General features: G+C 37.6%; 1 pseudogene; it reads right to left on the minus strand.

The window, feature by feature from the left end:
- The window catches only part of LOC107140949, a 23,403-nt pseudogene extending 15,966 nt beyond the window's left edge, over positions 1–7,437 (minus strand).
- Between the last annotated feature and the right edge of the window lie 10,022 nt (positions 7,438–17,459).

Genomic DNA, 17,459 nt, shown 5'->3' on the forward strand with positions numbered 1-17,459 from the left:
TATCCTGGTACTCTCCTTGTTCTGTGGGAATGGCTCTAATTATGCTTTTCAATACTCCAGTAGTTGGAAGATTCTCTATTATTATGTGTCATAATTCGGAAGTTTTGTTTTAAAAGAGATGTATCAACATTTTAAAAATTTTTTGTTAGGTCAGTCTAAGGTATTCCTAAGGTTCTCTAATTTATTTCATATCTGTCTCATTCATAGAGATAATGTATTTTTTATTTTTCTGATAGTGATCACTTCAGGTCTTCTGTGGTGACCTTTAAAACTGATACTTTTTCAATTTCATACATTATTTTCTAATTCTCATTTTTTCTTAATCAGTGTCTGAGTAGATTTCTTGTTGATGTGTGATTCTTATTGGCCTAAAATTCAAGGAGTCATTTTCTAATCCCATTTCTATTTATTATAAGCTGGTTATACAATTGTTTATAATGTGAGTAATGAACATAAAAATAGTTTGAGTGCTTATGCCGATTAATCTGATCAATTAGAACTCCAGTAAATCCCTCAATGAGCAGTAACAGAATGAGAAGGCAGTTAATGCAAGATGTTACAGGACATCCAGAAGTGTGAATTCTAGTACTGACTGACGGGAAATTAACTCTGGCAGATACATTGTAAAGTACAATAAGGAAGTCCCAAGTATCCAATTTTCTTCTTTTATGCCCTAATAGATTTTAATAAATTTCACTAAAAGCATCAAACAGCTTTTCATATAGTTAATATTTTCCTGAGATAATATGAAGCTTTAGATAAGTAAATCATATTTCTTTTGCATTTTGCTTTTATTTACTTAGTGAGTCCATTATGATTTACCTCTACAGAGTTCACTCTTATTAGATATCATTTCTTATGCTCAAAATATACTAGTTTTATTTTTAGTCCTGTAAAGGTCGGGCGAGCGTCAGAGGAAGAGACCACCAAGAGACTGTCTCATGCAACAGCAAAGGGTTTATTGGGGGTCCAGCATGCTGGGGCTCAGAGCTCACTTGAATAGAGCAGAGAGAGCCCTGGGAACAGCTTAAGCAGAGCTTATATACTTTCCTTGGAGAGGGCAGGGACTTCACATACAGCATAGCCAATCATTGCATGGTTTCTGGGAGGGGTTGTTTTCCTAGAGCAACCAGATGATCAGGGGAGATTTCAACACACATTTAGTGGGCATTTCCGGGAGTTGTTTTCAACTTCTACATGAGTTTCAGGTTCCAGGAAAACAGAACTTAATTCTTACATTCTTAACCTTTTCATTTCCCACTTCTTTTTCTGACTACTTTTAATCTTAAAAGTAAGAAATCATAATTATTGAGGGGTATCACACTCTATTTCTGCCAGTGAGGCATATTGTTGTCTCATTACCATAAGTTTAACTTGTCCAATTTGAGCTTGGAGAAAGGAAACTACACGGTTGAGCAAACAGGGTCCTACAGTTAGCAATAATATGAGGATTATTAATGGACGGGCCAGAGCTGATAAAAGCGTAGTTAACTAGGGGGACTGTGTGAACCAAGACTCAGACCACCCTTTTTGGGCCTCTCTCTCTCGCTGACACTCTTTAAGGTGTCTTTTTAATTTACTCATAGATTCTTTTACAACTCCAGTATGGTCGGCATAAAAACAACATTCTTCCCTTAATGCAGCACAAAGGCCCCCTTCTCTCATGAAGAGGAGGTCCAACCCTTGCCTGTTCTGTAAAACAACTTCAGAGAGAGAGGTTAAAGATTCCTGTAAAGCTGTGATGGAGGTTTCTAATATCTTTAAGTTTTGGTCTATTGCTGCTTCTAATTGGGTCATTTGTTGTGTCCCACGGACCAGGGCAGTGGTTCCTGTGCCCACCCTTGCAGCAATTCCTATTCCTAATAGGATGGCTAAAGTGAGGGATACAGGTTCCCGGCGGAACCGGGTTGTATGCCCCCCTATTTGATCTTTAAATGAACCTGCGTCATGATAGAGCACTCTGGGAAACATCTGCACCATTACACAATAATTTACAGAGCTGTTAAATACCTGGGCTGAAATGCAAGGAGTTAACCCTGAGTCACATGCCCACCAGGTTCCGTTTTCAGGGGTAAGGAAACCCTGTGTGGTGCTAATTTTTTTTTTATCTGGGTACGTAAGTGTTGTTTACTTTTAGGTGGGGACCCTATACATAAGCCTGCCCCGGTTACTTCTGGAAGGGTTACGTAGACGAAGTCTCCCACTTGATATCGGTGTGGAGTCCCTTCGTCCCCAGGTTGGTAGGCAGTGGCCAGCTGTTTCCACAGGTATCGCTGGGTTCTTTCAAGAGCTTTAAGTCTATCAAGCAAGGGGGTGTGAAAGGAATCTTAGGTCTTAGAGTTATGGTTAGGTCCCTTACTGGAGGAGGGGCACCATAGAGAATTTCATAGGGGGTGAGGTTACACAAAGAAACAGAGGGAGTATTTCTTGCACGAAACAGTGCATAAGGCAGGAGCATAGTCCAATCTTTTATGCCAGTCTCTAAGCTTAATTTCGTTAAGGTCTCTTTAATGGTTCTATTTATTTTTTCTACTTGTCCTGAGCTCTGGGGTCTATAAGCACAATGTAACTTCCAATTAATCCCCAGGGTCCTGGCTAACCCCTGACTTACCTGGGCCATGAACGCCTGTCCATTGTCAGACCCTATTACCTTAGGCAGGCCGTATCTTGGAAAAATATCTTCCAGGATCTTCTTGACCACCATTTGCACTGTTTCTTTTTTTGTGGGGAAGGCTTCAATCCATCCTGAAAATGTATCTACAAAGACTAGGAGATATTTAAGTCCATACCTTGCTGGCTTAATTTCAGTAAAGTCTACTTCCCAGAATTGTCCTGATCTGGTTCCTCGTAGGCGCTTTCCTGCAGGAAGCTTGGAAGGGTAAGCATTAACCAATTGACAGACCCGACAGGCTTTCGTTACCCGTTCAGCTATTTCCTTTCGCTGTGAGTTGGTTAGTGGAAAACTCTGTTCTTGATCCTTCAGGAATGCCTGCAGTTTCTTTGAACCAAGGTGAGTGAGTTGATGCACATTTTTAACGTAGTGTAGGGCTTTCTGAAATTGCAGGCTGGGCTCAGTGAAGTCGAGGAGTTCAGTGTCAGTGTCCTTAGATGTTAAGTTGTCGGGGTGCTCCGACGTAGTTAAATCTCCTGACTTATGTTCCCCCGATGTGGAAAGTGTTAACATGGTTACTCCTTTTAGGGCTGCCAAATTAGCCTCTTCATCTGCCCTCCTGTTCCCCACCGCTAGGGGATCGTTTCCTTTCTGGTGTCCTGGACAGTGCACTATAGTTAGTTCCCTAGGGCTTTGCACTGCTGAGAGGAGGCGGAGGATCTCATCTCTGTTTTTTATTTCGTTTCCCGCCGAGGTGAGGTTAATAGTCCCCTTTGCTGGTAGATAGCCCTGTGTATATGAGCGGTAGCGAAGGCATAGCGGCTATCTGTGTATATGGTGTCTTTTTTGCCTGCCGCTAGCTCCAATGCCTTCGTGAGGGCGATCAGCTCTGCCTTTTGAGCTGATGTTCCCTCCGGGAGGCTAGAGGACCAGATGACTTTAGTTCCGCTAACTATTGCTGCCCCAGCCCGCCGCTTACCATCCTGGAGGAAGCTGCTGCCATCAGTGAACCATATGACCTCAGGGTGGGGCAGTGGCTGATCCTTTATATCCCGTCGTATACTGGTTTCTTCTGCCAGTATATGTTGACAGTCATGAGTTACGGGTCCTGATGATTATTCAGGTAGTAGTGTAGCCCGGTTAAGCGGGGCGGGGGGTCCCAGCGTTATTCTGTCTTTGTCGAGCAACAGGCTCTGATAGTGTGTTATTCTAGAGTTTGATAGCCATCTGTCTGGTGGCTGGCGGATGATGCTCTCTAGGGCATGGGGGGCTCTAATGGTTAGCTTTTGCCCCAGCGTTAACTTATCAGCATCCTTGATTAGAAGGGTCGCCGGTGCTATAGCTTTTAGGCAATGGGGTCATCCACTAGCCACTGGGTCCAGCTTTTTAGACAAGTAGGCTACAGGCCTTTTCCAGGGCCCTAGAGTCTGAGTGAGCACTCCTCGTGCTATTTCTTTCTTTTCCTCAATGTAGAGAGTAAAGGGTTTTTCTACATCAGGGAGTGCTAAGGCCGGAGCAGATAGCAGCGCCCTTTTGATGTTATCAAAAGCTTGCTGGTGCTCAGGGGTCCATTGGAATTGGGTATCTCCCTTTAACAGCGGATATAAAGGAGCAGCTAAGGACGCAAACCCAGGTATCCATAACCTGCAAAAGCCAGCATGCCCAAGAAACTCTTTGAGTTGCCTCCTGTTAGATGGGGGTGGTATCTGCACAACAGTTTGTTTTCTGGGCTCAGTGAGCCATCATTTACAGCCCCTAAGGGAATAGCCCAGGAAGATTACTTCTTGCTGGCAAATTTGGGCCTTTTTGGCAGAAACTCTATACCCGAGTTGAGCAAGCTCGGATAATAGTGCTTGAGTCCCAGACTCACAGTTTTCCTTGGTGTTGGCTGCCAGTAGCAGATCATCCACCTATTGAAGCAAGGTGACTTCGGGGTGCGTAGTTCTGAAGTTGTTGAGATCTCTGTGGAGGGCTTCATCAAAGAGAGTGGGGGAGTTTTTGAACCCCTGTGGGAGTCTAGTCCAAGTTAGTTGACCAGACGTTCCGGTTTCTGGGTCTACCCACTCGAAAGAAAACAGCAACTATTTTTATGCAGAGGCAAGCAAAAGAAAGCATCTTTTAAGTCCAGAACAGTATACCATTTCCGCTCAGGGTTCAGAGTGCTAAGCAGATTGTACGGATTAGATACCATGGGGTGAATGTCCTGCACTCTGTTGTTGATCTCTCTTAGGTCTTGAACGGGGCGATAGTCCCCGGTTCCTGGCTTTTTTACTGGTAGCAGGGGAGTGTTCCAGGCCGATTGACAGGGCCTTAGGACCCCTAAGGCCAGATATTTCTGAATATGGGGCCTTATCCTATCTTTAGCTTCTTTGCTCAGAGGATATTGTTTGACATTGATTGGGGAGGCTGAGGTTTTTAACTCCACTGTTATTGGAGGTTGTTTCACGGCTAGGCCTAACCCAGCAGTTTCTGCCCAGGCATCTGGGTAATCTGTTATCCATTTCTGGGGTAGCTTGCCTGTTTGATCAGTCTTGGGGGGTGTGAAGAGTTGATGTTCATCTTCTACTGACATAGTTAAAGCCGTGACTATAGGAGTTTTTACTGAAGGATTTAGAAATTCCACTTGGGGGCCTTCAGGGTTAAAAGTTATTCTGGCCCAGAGCTTGGTGAGCAGATCTCTGCCCATCAATGGAGCCGGGAATTCTGGGATTACTAGGAAGGAGTAATGGACTTTTTCTTTCCCCAGGTCCATGGTCCTCTTAGTTGTCCAAGCCCGATATTTACTGCCGTTAGCCCCTTGAACTAGAGACCTTTTATTTGATAGGGGGCCCAGTGGGGTCTTAAGGGCTGAGTATACTGCCCCTGTATCCACTTCAAAGTTTATTGGGGTCCCCTCCACTTCAAAAGTTACCCTGAGCTTGGGGAGGGGATCCGAGCCGCGACTTTCCTAGTCATCCTCCAGAGTCAGAATGGCTGGCTGGCGTGGCTGTCTCTTTCTAGGGCACTCTTTGGCCCAGTGTCCTTTTTCTTTACAGTAGGCACATTGATCTGAGGCCAGGGGTGGCCTCTGGCGTGGGCCCAGGTATCCCTTCCTGTCTCTCTGTTTCTTAATTTCTGGCCTATTTGTTGTTGTGACCAGGACCTTAGTCAATGCCTTAGTCTGTCTTTTGCTTCTCTCATCCTCCCTTTGCTCCCTTTCTTTCTCCCTCCTTTGTTCCTTCTCTTCCTCAATTTCTCTCTTATAGTATACCTTCTCAGCTTCTCTGACTAAATCTCTCAAAGTCATATCTTGTAATCCATCTAAGCGTTGTAACTTTCTTTTAATATCCAGGGCAGCTTGCCCAATAAAGGCCATCGTGACAGATGTCTTTTGATCCTCTGCCTGAGGATCGAAAGGAGTATATCTCCTATATGCCTCCATAATTCTCTCTAGAAACATAGAGGGAGATTCATCAGGCCCTTGAATAATCTCTCTTACCTTGGCCAAATTAGTTGGTCGCCTAGCAGCCACTCGGACACCCACTATTAGAGCCCGGCGATAAGTGGACAGATGCTCCCTACCTTTAAAGGTGTTGGGGGTCCCAGTTGGGTCGGTTCAAGGGGAAGCCGGCTTCGATTATGTTGGGAAGTTGTGTCGGTCGGTCGCCCATCTGGTCCGAGGATATTTTTTTTTAGCTTCCAGGAGGATTCTCTCTCATTCCTCTGTCATGAAGAGAGTCCCTAGGAGTTGTTGGCAGTCATCCCAAGTAGGCTGGTGTGAAAACATCAATGACTCAACCAGACCTGTGAGCCGGGTGGGGTCCTCGGAAAAAGGGGGATTGTTATTTTTCCAGTTATATAGGTCTGAAGAGGAGAAAGGCCAATACTGGTAGGCTTGCATTTCTCCCCCATGGCCGTCGTTAATCATTGGCCCGTAGGGACGGAGGGGGAGCATCACGGGAGCTCCAGGGTTTTCAATCATTCGCCGCCGGCGAGTTCCTTTAGCTGGGCCAGCTTCCTCCAGGGGAGGAGGGGCTGTGTGTGCCACGGGGGAGTCATCTGGAGGGCGCTGGGCCGGCCTAGCTTCCTCCAATGGCGGAGAGGCTGAGTCAGCAGCAGGGGAATCACTTAGAGGGCGTTGGGGGTTGGGGGACGAGGGCAGGGGATAAGGAGGGGGAGGAGAGTCCAGTAGAGTCAAATCTTGAGACTCAGGGAGAACAGAGGGTGGAGGAGGAGGAGGAGCAGAGGGTTTGAGAGATAGAATCGTGGGGGAAGGAGTAGGAGCGGGGGCAGGGACAAGGAAAGGCTTCACCCATGGAGGAGGAGATTCACAGAGGTCCTGCCAAGTTAAGATATACGGCTGTTGATCTGGATGGCTATGTGGCCCCGGCTGAAAGACAATATCTCTGACTTTTTGAATTAGTGGGAAGTAGAAAGATCCTTCTGGGGGCCATCCGACTCCAAAGGTGGGCCATTCTGAGGCACAGAGAGTCTGCCAGGTCCGGCGTTTTACTGAAAAAGAAAGATTTTGAGCCCTTAAGCGGACTTTGGTCCAGTGATCAAGGGTCAGGGACAGAGGCGTTGAAGTGCTCTGTCCCATAATGAAAGATACACAAACAGTGAAAGCAACGACACACGACACAGACAAGACAAGACAATAAAGACAGACAATGAACGTCCAACACTGAGACCAGGACTGAGTAGCCAGCAAAACCCGATGGGCTGGCAATACCGAATCAGAAACAAAATATCACTGAGTCGAGGAGACTATTGTTCCTCGATTTCCCAAGTCCTCTGGGGCATCCCCCAGGGACGTGGCCTGTGGCTCTGTGACATGTCTGTCAGCCACCGTCAGAGAGAGCTCACACTCTTCACCGACAGTCACTTTGCCAAGCCCTAACCTGAAACCTGAAACCGGAAAGAGGCGCCTTACTTACCCCGAGAGGAGCCCGTTGGGGTCTTTCGTCTGCCGCTGCCGGATCTCGGTGGAACCTCCAGATGTAAAGGTCGGAGGAAGAGACCACCAAGAGACTGTCTCATGCAACAGCAAAGGGTTTATTGGGGGTCCAGCATGCTGGGGCTCAGAGCTCACTTGAATAGAGCAGAGAGAGCCCCGGGAAAAGCTTAAGCAGAGCTTATATACTTTCCTTAGAGAGGGCAGGGACTTCACATACAGCATAGCCAATCATTGCATGGTTTCTGGGAGGGGTTGTTTTCGTAGAGCAACCAGATGATCAGGGGAGATTTCAACACACATTTAGTGGGCATTTCCGGGAGTTGTTTTCAACTTCTACATGAGTTTCAGGTTCCAGGAAAACAGAACTTAATTCTTACATTCTTAACCTTTTCAGTCCTATCAATGTTTCCTATCAGATTACTAAAGTAGTAGAAACAAAAACAAATTCTTAACTTTTATAGCTATTTTAACAAATCTTTTTATGTGTTAGGCAAGTTTTTGCAAGAAAAACAATCTGCTATGCTTGCAGAAGCAGCTCAAAAAGATGCAATAAAATTTCTGCATGGTTTAACATCTAATAGAAAGGAAAAAAGAAATGACATTTTTTTTAGATATCATATGAGAATCACCACATTGAAACTTGAAGGAAAATATTTGCTGAGAACACTCAGCTCAATAATTTTCTTCAATTCACTGGTTTAAGTTGAATTTTCTCTCTTGGGTGAACAGAAACTTCTCAAACCAAGCATTTATATTTAGCTTTGTGTGAAAATTGCATATGTAATTAACTTAAATTTTATTTTTATTTTATTTTTGTTACCATGTTCAATAAACATTAATTTTATATCTGCCATAAGTATTTTAATAATATGCACTTCATAGATAAACTGGGTAAATTAGAATGATTAATGGTTACATTTCTTTATTCAGTTTTTGATAATATAATGAAGTTATATTATTTCTTTAACAGTCACATCTGATCTCAATTTTAGGAGATTGAAATTTCCTAAAATAACTTTCAAATTATTTCTGTCTTAATGTAATTGCTCCTGTAAATGTAATGCCTGGCTAGTTTATTGATCACAATTACAGTGTGCTTTTTATACTCCTGCACTGTTGACTACCCTTCACTGGTACATTAACTCAAACCATTTAAAACTCATTTTCTTTTCCCTTAACTCTATCCTAATAAAATCTAACAAAGTTATGAGTTCTTCTTTAATATCCTTCCCTACCAAACATGATTACTGATATTGCATAGTAGTTAAGTATATGGGCTTTGGGATCTGACAAATCTAGATTTTCACTTAAATGCCACCATTTTTAAATTTGGGAAGTTTAGTAATCTAAATTTAGTTAAATTTAGCATCAGACCACCTTATTTCTAACATGGTAATTAGAGTATATCATTCTCCATTTTAAGTATTATATGTACAACATGTGAAAGTTATTAAGTAGATTTCTAAATGTAGTGAGTCTAATTGCCTTCTAGTTGATGTGAAAAGCCATTAGTATTTATGCGTCTGGACCTCTGAGTAAAAGTATAGTACTTGAAAATTTTTAATGCATAGAATACCAAAACAATTCATGTATATCAGCTCTTGTTATTATGATCCCTTTCTTTTTCTATCATTCTAATTTGTCTCATAATTATAAATAAAGCTGTCTGTTAACGAAGGTAGACAAGACAAAGTTTATCAAGTGATTACTAAATGGAAAATGCAGTGAAAACCTAAACAATTTAACTCCACTTCTAAATGATCATTTTGTAAAGTATATGCAAAAGAGCCATTAGGCAATAACTATTCCCGTGAATCTCAAAAAGTTGATTTGGGTGATTCTAAGTTTCCTCATGATAGCAGATAATTAGAAATCATTAATAAAATATTTGCCTTAAAAATGAACAATGTAATTCATAGTGATAATGACATTACAAACTGAACAAATCTGAAAACAAAATTTGTTTTCAATAACAGGTAACATCAACATCAATTTTTAATATAGTAATGATAAATATTAGTCAATTATTAAAAATTAATTTGTACAAAACTCTAAACCCACTATCATTGTTTGTTATGGGCTTCAATAACAAAGTTCATCAGATTATATAAATTTATAAAGAATAGAAATTTGCTTGGTTCATGGTTGTAGGAACTGGGACTTCCAAAATTGAGGGGCCACAACTGATAAGTATCTTATTGCTTCATCATCCCATGGTAGAAAGTAGAAAGGCAAGAGAGTGGGAGAGAAAGAGACAGAAAAAGAAATAGAAAGAGAACAATAAACTCATCACTTCCTCAGTAATTCACTAACAGGATAATTAACCCAACCCTGTGATCCATGCCTGAGTCTATTCATGAAAGTGTAGTTCACATGACCTAACCTTTTAGGGATCCCACCTTTTGACATTGTGGCATTAAGGATTAAGTTTCTAACACAATAAATTTGGAGAGGAACATTCAAACCACAGCACTCACTTATTTTTAGGCTTTCAAAATTAGAGCATGTGCCAAGGTTCAAAATACCCTCTGTCTTATTCTCTCTGAAAGGAGCTATCATCAATAATCTAAACATAAAAATTCAATCAAAACATTATTTAAATTAGAAATGGAAATTATCATTTCCATCATTTTTAGATTGTCCCATTTTCATTTTTCCAAAATTATATCCTGTCTTTTGTTTCATCCTTTGGAAGAAAAATTTACCACGACACTTCTGAAATTATTGGAGGCAACTAGATGGGTGGAGACAAGGGAATCAGCACAGGAATAACTTGCTTTGATTTAATTTTGGTAGGTTTAACAGATCTGGATATCATAGAATATCTTCTAGCTATATATTTCCTTTTAGTCAGTTATATTGATGAGTATTGTTAGTTTCTTTTTGTTCATTTTAGCTTTTGAATAATCACAGGTTACTATTGGGCACTTTGCACATGATGACACAGAAGACAAACTCAGTAGTGGAGGCAGCAGGCAACAGTGAGAGGCTGTTCCACACAGAGGGGATTGTATTTGATCTTTGTTTTAAAGTATTTTGATTATAATGAAATCAAGATTATTGGTTAGAGGAAGAAATCACAGGCATATATTTATATGGAAGAAGCTACGTTGGTTTTTTGTTGTTGTTGTTGTTGTTGTTGTTGTTTTTGGTTCTGGGGTTCGAATCCAAGGCCTTGTGTCATACTAGGACAGCACTCTACTGAGCTACATCCACAGCCAAGAGGCAACATTTTAAATAGTTACCAACTACATAAGCTTACAGATGGTCATTAAGGAAAGGGCAAATAGTGAGCATAGAGTTGTTAGTGAAAATTTTCAGCTGTCAAAACATCACTGCCAAAACCACTGTTTTACATGTTTACTCCATTCATTTCTTTCTTGTAGATTATGTGTTCATATGTGCCCACTGCAATGCACACCAGCAGCTTTTAAATTAATCTTTGTAATCACTTTCATGCACTATGGTGAAAGATATGCTTATGACTTTTCACTTTAATACTAATGTCATAAAAACATTCGGGGTTAATTTTTTTTTTTTTGAGTTGACTCTGTAGCAGCATGACTAATATTAAGAAAGCTACTTTCTTTAATTAACTTTATAATGGCAATTAGGTTAACTTTGGCTGCGTACAAACAATAACATTTCAGTGACAAAAACAGTGATACTTATTTCTTATTTAGGTTTCTGTGTTGGCTGGTGTTTAGCTCCACGCTGGACTCAGACTTGTCTCCAGGAAAAGGAATGGATGAAAATCTACTCCAGAGGTCTATTATTCTTCTTCATGTGACACTAAGTATATTTCCTCATAGCAATGTCAGAAGAAGACAAGAAAAAGTCCAACAACACAAGTGCATTTCAAGTGCCTAGTACATAAACCTATAACATTCCTTAAATCAAACAAGTTACATGCCTGAATCCAGAATCAGTGAAGTACAGGAATTACTTTCCTCCCACATAAATGAGGATGATGAAATTTAAGTATTCCTTGATGGAAAAATAGGCAAGTCTACCAGGATTTTTTAAAAAGACTAATAATAACTTCATATTGTCACTTGGAGAACAAGAGTTGCAAAACCTCCATGAAAATGAAAAAAAGGAAAATGTATGAAGATAAATTTCTTAATACTTGGCTACTACTAGAATACTAAATACAAGTCACAATGACAATTGCTGGATTCAGAGCAAAAGAGAAATTGTTTAGTCATTTCCTTAAATATGTTGGTTTAAACTAAACAACTGGGATCTGGAGATGTATAAAAACAGTGCATGATTATTTTCTTAATGAGAATAACACACCAATTTATTGTAGTTGTTTACATTTTCAATGACTTTATTAACATTAGCCAACAACAGTGTTGACTGCCAAATAGAATAAAATCCTGATAAAATAAAGAATTTATATAGAGATTATTGCAATCAGTAAATATACTCTAAAATCAGACTCAAGTGCACACTTGAGATTGTGTGATGTTGTTTACTTACATTATATTAATGTTAATAATAAATTGAACAAAAATATAGTATAGTGACTATTGGATTTTGAATATTAAGAAACAGAAAACTTTTTACTTCTGTTGAATCTAAAAATGCTACTTGTTGATACTGTTCTCCATGGCTCCTCCAATCCAGATATAAACTTTTAGTAAAGTTCTGGAATCAGTTGAAAAATTAGTTATTAAATATAGTAAAATTGCTTTAACATTATATAGGGGGTGAAAGGGAAAGGAGAGAAAAATTGGGCCAAAGAAGAAAGAAGAAAACAAAGGGGGAAAAAAAAGTAATATATTCCAAGGTAAAAACAAGAAAAAGATGAATGGTGGAAGGGGTGAAGCAGTAGCCGGGAATATAGGGAAAGGAGGAGGTAAGAGAAGCAAGTGTGAACCTGAGCTAGGAAGACAGAGATAGACTCATTCAAATTAATATTTCTAAACATTAGAATAAATATAATCAAATGGGTTGAGAGCACAATATTGGATACTAGATTAACAACTATCAAAAAAATGAAGAGTGATATATGTAAGGATCAATATGGACATTAGGACTATTTATAGTAAACCATGGCAAGGTGAAGAAAACTCTTATTGAGTCTTGGTTTGGATTTCATCAGGATTTGGGACCTTTAGAAGATTCCACATTCTTTGGCTTTGGATCTTTGGCTTTGGGTCTTTGGGGGAGTGCCTTTGGGTATTTATTTTGTCCTATTTGAGCAGATATCTCTCTCTTCTCTTCTCTTCTTTTCTCTTCTCTTCTCTTTTTCTCCTTCTTGTTGTGATGTTATTACCCTTCTGCCATGATGTTCTACCTCACCTCAAGCCCCAAGGAGTGGAGTCGGCCATTTATGGACTTAAAACATCTGAAACCAGGAGCTCCCAAATAAACTTTTCCTCCTCTAATTGTTCTTGTCAGGTCACAGCAGCAAAAAAGCTGACTGAAAGAATACTAAATTTCTTTAATCATTTTCTAATAGCATGCCTGCATGCCTTCTTATGTTTTTCACTATTAGAAAAAAGAAAACATTTTCCTGGATATTAGTGTACATATTTTATCATGAAAACATACAGGCAAATATTTAGAGAACAAACAAAATGAAAAAAAATTGCTGAGATATAAATTATACACAATTGTATATTAGTAATATTTTAATCTACTTTCTATAAAGACATTTTAATTACTAGTCTTAACAACATTTGGCATCCTTAAAATATGGTGGATATGATAGTTTTTATTGACCATTTTAATATTTTTTCTTTCGCTTACATTCATAATTGTTTTTGAGTTATTTAATTGAATTTCTTTTATTCATTTGCTTTTTGGAAAATAGTTATATCAATTCTGTTGGGTTTAACATGTGGCAAATGTTTTCTCTCAGTCTGTCGTTTATCTTTAACAATGCTCATGGTGAATTGGAATATTAATTTTGATGTAACCAAGTTTAGCAAAGTAAACTTTGTGACTTTTGCTTTTTATGACTTGCTTAATGTTTTACTATTGCATAGTCCCAAAAGTTGCATACTAATTTATTTTTATTAAAGATTTTTAAAGTCATAATTACAGAACCAAAATGCCTTTGCTAGACTCTTCCTATGGAATTTAGTATCTATATGGCATTTTCCAAGAAACATAATCTCTTTGTTCTTCTGTTTCCCAACATACAAATTTAGAAATATAATAATAAATGACACATTTATTGTAGTAAGTGGCTTACTAGAGAAAAATTACTCACTTTGGATAGCTTCTGGGGCAATGAAAATGCACTGTATCATAATGTTCTTTTCCCTAGATCATTTTCAAAATGTCTGTTCTGTCCCATTGTTATATCACATATCAGAATTTTTAAAAAACAATCTGAATAGAACTCAAAATGAAAAAAATTCTTCTAGGCATAAGAAAGGAATAAGTCAAGTCATGAAAGGCCAAGAGTTCAAGGCATTTGTGATTGTCAAAGCAAAAGCACAACTGAACATAAGATGATAACCCAAATGTTTGAAAAATGAGAAAAGCCTTTATTATTTGGTGTACAATGAAAACTATAATTATAAAATAGCTAACACTTTTCTCATAGGATTTGTAAGTAAATACAAATAAATGAATATATACACAGTCATCTGATGTCTTAAACATATTAAAATGTAGAAATATTTTACATATTCAATATTTTGATAAGCTAAAAATAATAAACATACATAATTTATTTTAGGCTGAAGAGCAATTATATATATAGAAATTACTAAATGGCTTGGCAAGCACATGAAACATAATGGTTTCATAGATCATGATTAGATTTTAATAAAATGACCATTTCATATGTGGAAAAAAATTAATCATTTTTAACAAAACTAAACTTTTGGATTTTTCACATAAAGTTCTTTTCTTTTCCCTATTAAAGAGATAGTAAACTGACAATAACTTGTTGGTGCATTTGAACTTATCATTTCTTTCAGTCTGAACCTATCAAAACCTTGACTACGACCGAAAAAAAAATGCCAAGTTTTAACTGTGATATAGAGAAAGAGATTGGCTTTTTTAACTACTTCCAACTATCCTTGAAAACAGCCTGAGCAATTTAATTTTTAGTGTGGATTTGTAGGGTCTTCGATTCATATATTAATTTCATATACTGTGCTATATACAAGTGCAATTCCTTCATTTCAAATAGAAATAGTTATGACTATAGATGGAGTATATTTATATTATTGCAGGAACAACTTTTTTGTTGCAGGTACCATATACAAGAAACTGACTCAATTCATAATCAGAAGTAAAAATAATACAGATTTTTGGTCCTTTTTATTTTGCTTATAATTTTTCAAAATGAATCACCAATTTTGTTATGAAGAAAAATTTCTAGATATATATTTTAGAAATAAATGATATATATTTTGAGAGCATTCTGCCAGTTAGAATGGTTTAATTTCATTTGTTAGCTGTTGAGAGGATTAATAACCACTAACATCAATATTATTGCCCTACAGTATCTGCATGATTTTATTTTGTACATAGTATTTTGTACAAAAAAAATTTTTGTTTTGTCAATAGAACAGTGACAAGATATGATAAAATCTCAACTAAGCAAAAAATAATATCTCAAAATGCAAAAAAAATAAATAAGCCATGTTTACTTTTTTAAATAAATGGTAAAATTCAATTAATATATATTTAACTCTAATATTATGTATAATATTATATATTGATATGTTATTTTCTATGAAAACCTTTTAAAAAATACAAACATGAAGCATATGATTAAAAATAAGACACCACATTGGTTTTATTATGGTGTCTGAAAAATTATAACAAATAATTCATGTAGTCACTGCATGAACATCAATAAATTTGATTGTTATATTCACACCATAGAACTCAGTAACATAAATTTCAATAGGATTTCTCAATTATTTATATAATTCTTTGGCAATAATATCTCTTATTTGGTGAAATAAATGATAAATATCTACAAAAACATAAGCAATAATTTCAGTGAATAAAGTTCCTAATAGACCACAAAATTTGGTCTTATTTTTATAATTTGCAAAGGTCTGAGGAAAATATTCAACAAGAGGTAGTTTGTTACTCAACTCTGCTTCATACAGAGTTATATATTTATATTTATTTGGAATATGTATTCATTTGGAATATATCTATGTTTTATTTAATACACATAAGTTCTATGAAAATAACATATAATCACTGTTTAGGAAAAATATTTGTAAAGTTCAACATAAGAATAAACTTTATAAATGTAATAACTCTTTAATCAATTCATTCTCATTCAACAAGTAAAAAAATATATAAAATCATTTTGGGGTATTTCAAAATGCATACAAGACATTCTAAGAGGAAAAGTTGGATAATTAAATATCATTCTAAATTTTCTGATCCAGTCATTCAATCTTGAAATAATTTATAGCAGAAATGAGTTTTAATGGATAACCAGATTTAATTCAAAATATATTAAAGAATTTTAGATAGAGGACCTAAACACTAAAATGCATGTTTTTTAAAAAATATGAAACAATTTTATTCCACCATTCTTCCCTATTCCCATCCCTTCTCTCCCTACTTATATCACCTTCCTCCAGTCCACTGATCTCTCTTCTATTTTCTTGGAATTTAATTCATCAAACTATGCTATATACATATATGAATATACCACAGTGAATTTCCCCTTTATGTATATCCATAAAACAGTAATATTAAAAATTATAAATAAAGACCAGTAGGGTAGAGAAAGGGGACTTGAAGAAGGGAGAAAAGGAAGGAAATGAGAAATATTGAGGACTGAACTGGAGTAAACTACAATCCATTCTAGTATGAATATGTTAAAATAAACCCAAATATTATGTACAGGTATAATTTGCTAATTAAAAATTTTATAAAGGACTGGGGATGTAGCTCAATGGCTCATCACTCCTGGGTTCAATTCCCAGTGCCACTCCCTACAAAAATGAATATTTTGCAAATATTTCTCCCAAACTGTGGATTATCCTCTCATTCTCTTCAGATTGTCTTTTTCAGAACCAAAGCCTTTTAATCATAATGATGTCCAGCTTATCAGGTTTTCACAGATCATACTTCTGGTGTTCTAAGTCCCTTCATACTCAAAGTCCATAATTTTCTCAGATATCCTATCCTGGGAGTTTTAAAGTTCTGCATTTTACTTTTAGGTCTATGAGCCATTTTTAAATAATTTTTCCTTGTGGCTGGTATAAAGTTTGTATCTAGATTGATTATTTGACATGTGGATGTGCAGGTACTCCAGCATCAAGCTTTTTTCAAACCACCATTGTATTACCTTTGCTCCTTTTTCAAAGATAAGTTGATTATATTAAAGCAAGTCTATTTCTGGGCTCTCTACTCTGTTCCATGGATCTATCTGTCCATTATTTAGCAAATGCCATATTCTTTTTATCTTCCTACTGTTATATTTTAAATATTGAAGATGGGTAGTGTGAGACTTAGTTCTTCAAAAATTTGTTGAGATTTTGATTGGGATTGCAGCGAATCTATAGATCAAGGTGGGGACGGCCGATGTTTTGGCAAATATTCAGTCCTCCTATTCATGAACATGGAATATCTCTCCACTTATTTACTTCTACTCTCAGGTTTGGTTATGTGAAAATGTCTTCATGTCCCTCTTATTTTGGAAGGACAGGATGCTCTTTGCCCATTCTTCCTCCCACAAGCTATGTGCTTGTGCTTTGGGACTAGGGAATAAGAGATGGATAGTCACTATTGTCTAAGTGTTAATTGGCCAAAATTAACAGAAATTTATAATTCAAGCCTTTAGTAGACTGTGGAGTTTGAAAAATGTTACCTCAGATGATTTTGCCAGTGCAGTGCAATTGTTGTGTAAGTGACAAATTAGTGGTCCATCCCACTCCACCTCCACTACCTTTCCTCTGGCTACAC

Source organism: Marmota marmota, unplaced genomic scaffold (genome assembly GCF_001458135.2).
Source record: "Marmota marmota marmota unplaced genomic scaffold, marMar, whole genome shotgun sequence".
Lineage (NCBI taxonomy): Eukaryota > Metazoa > Chordata > Mammalia > Rodentia > Sciuridae > Marmota > Marmota marmota.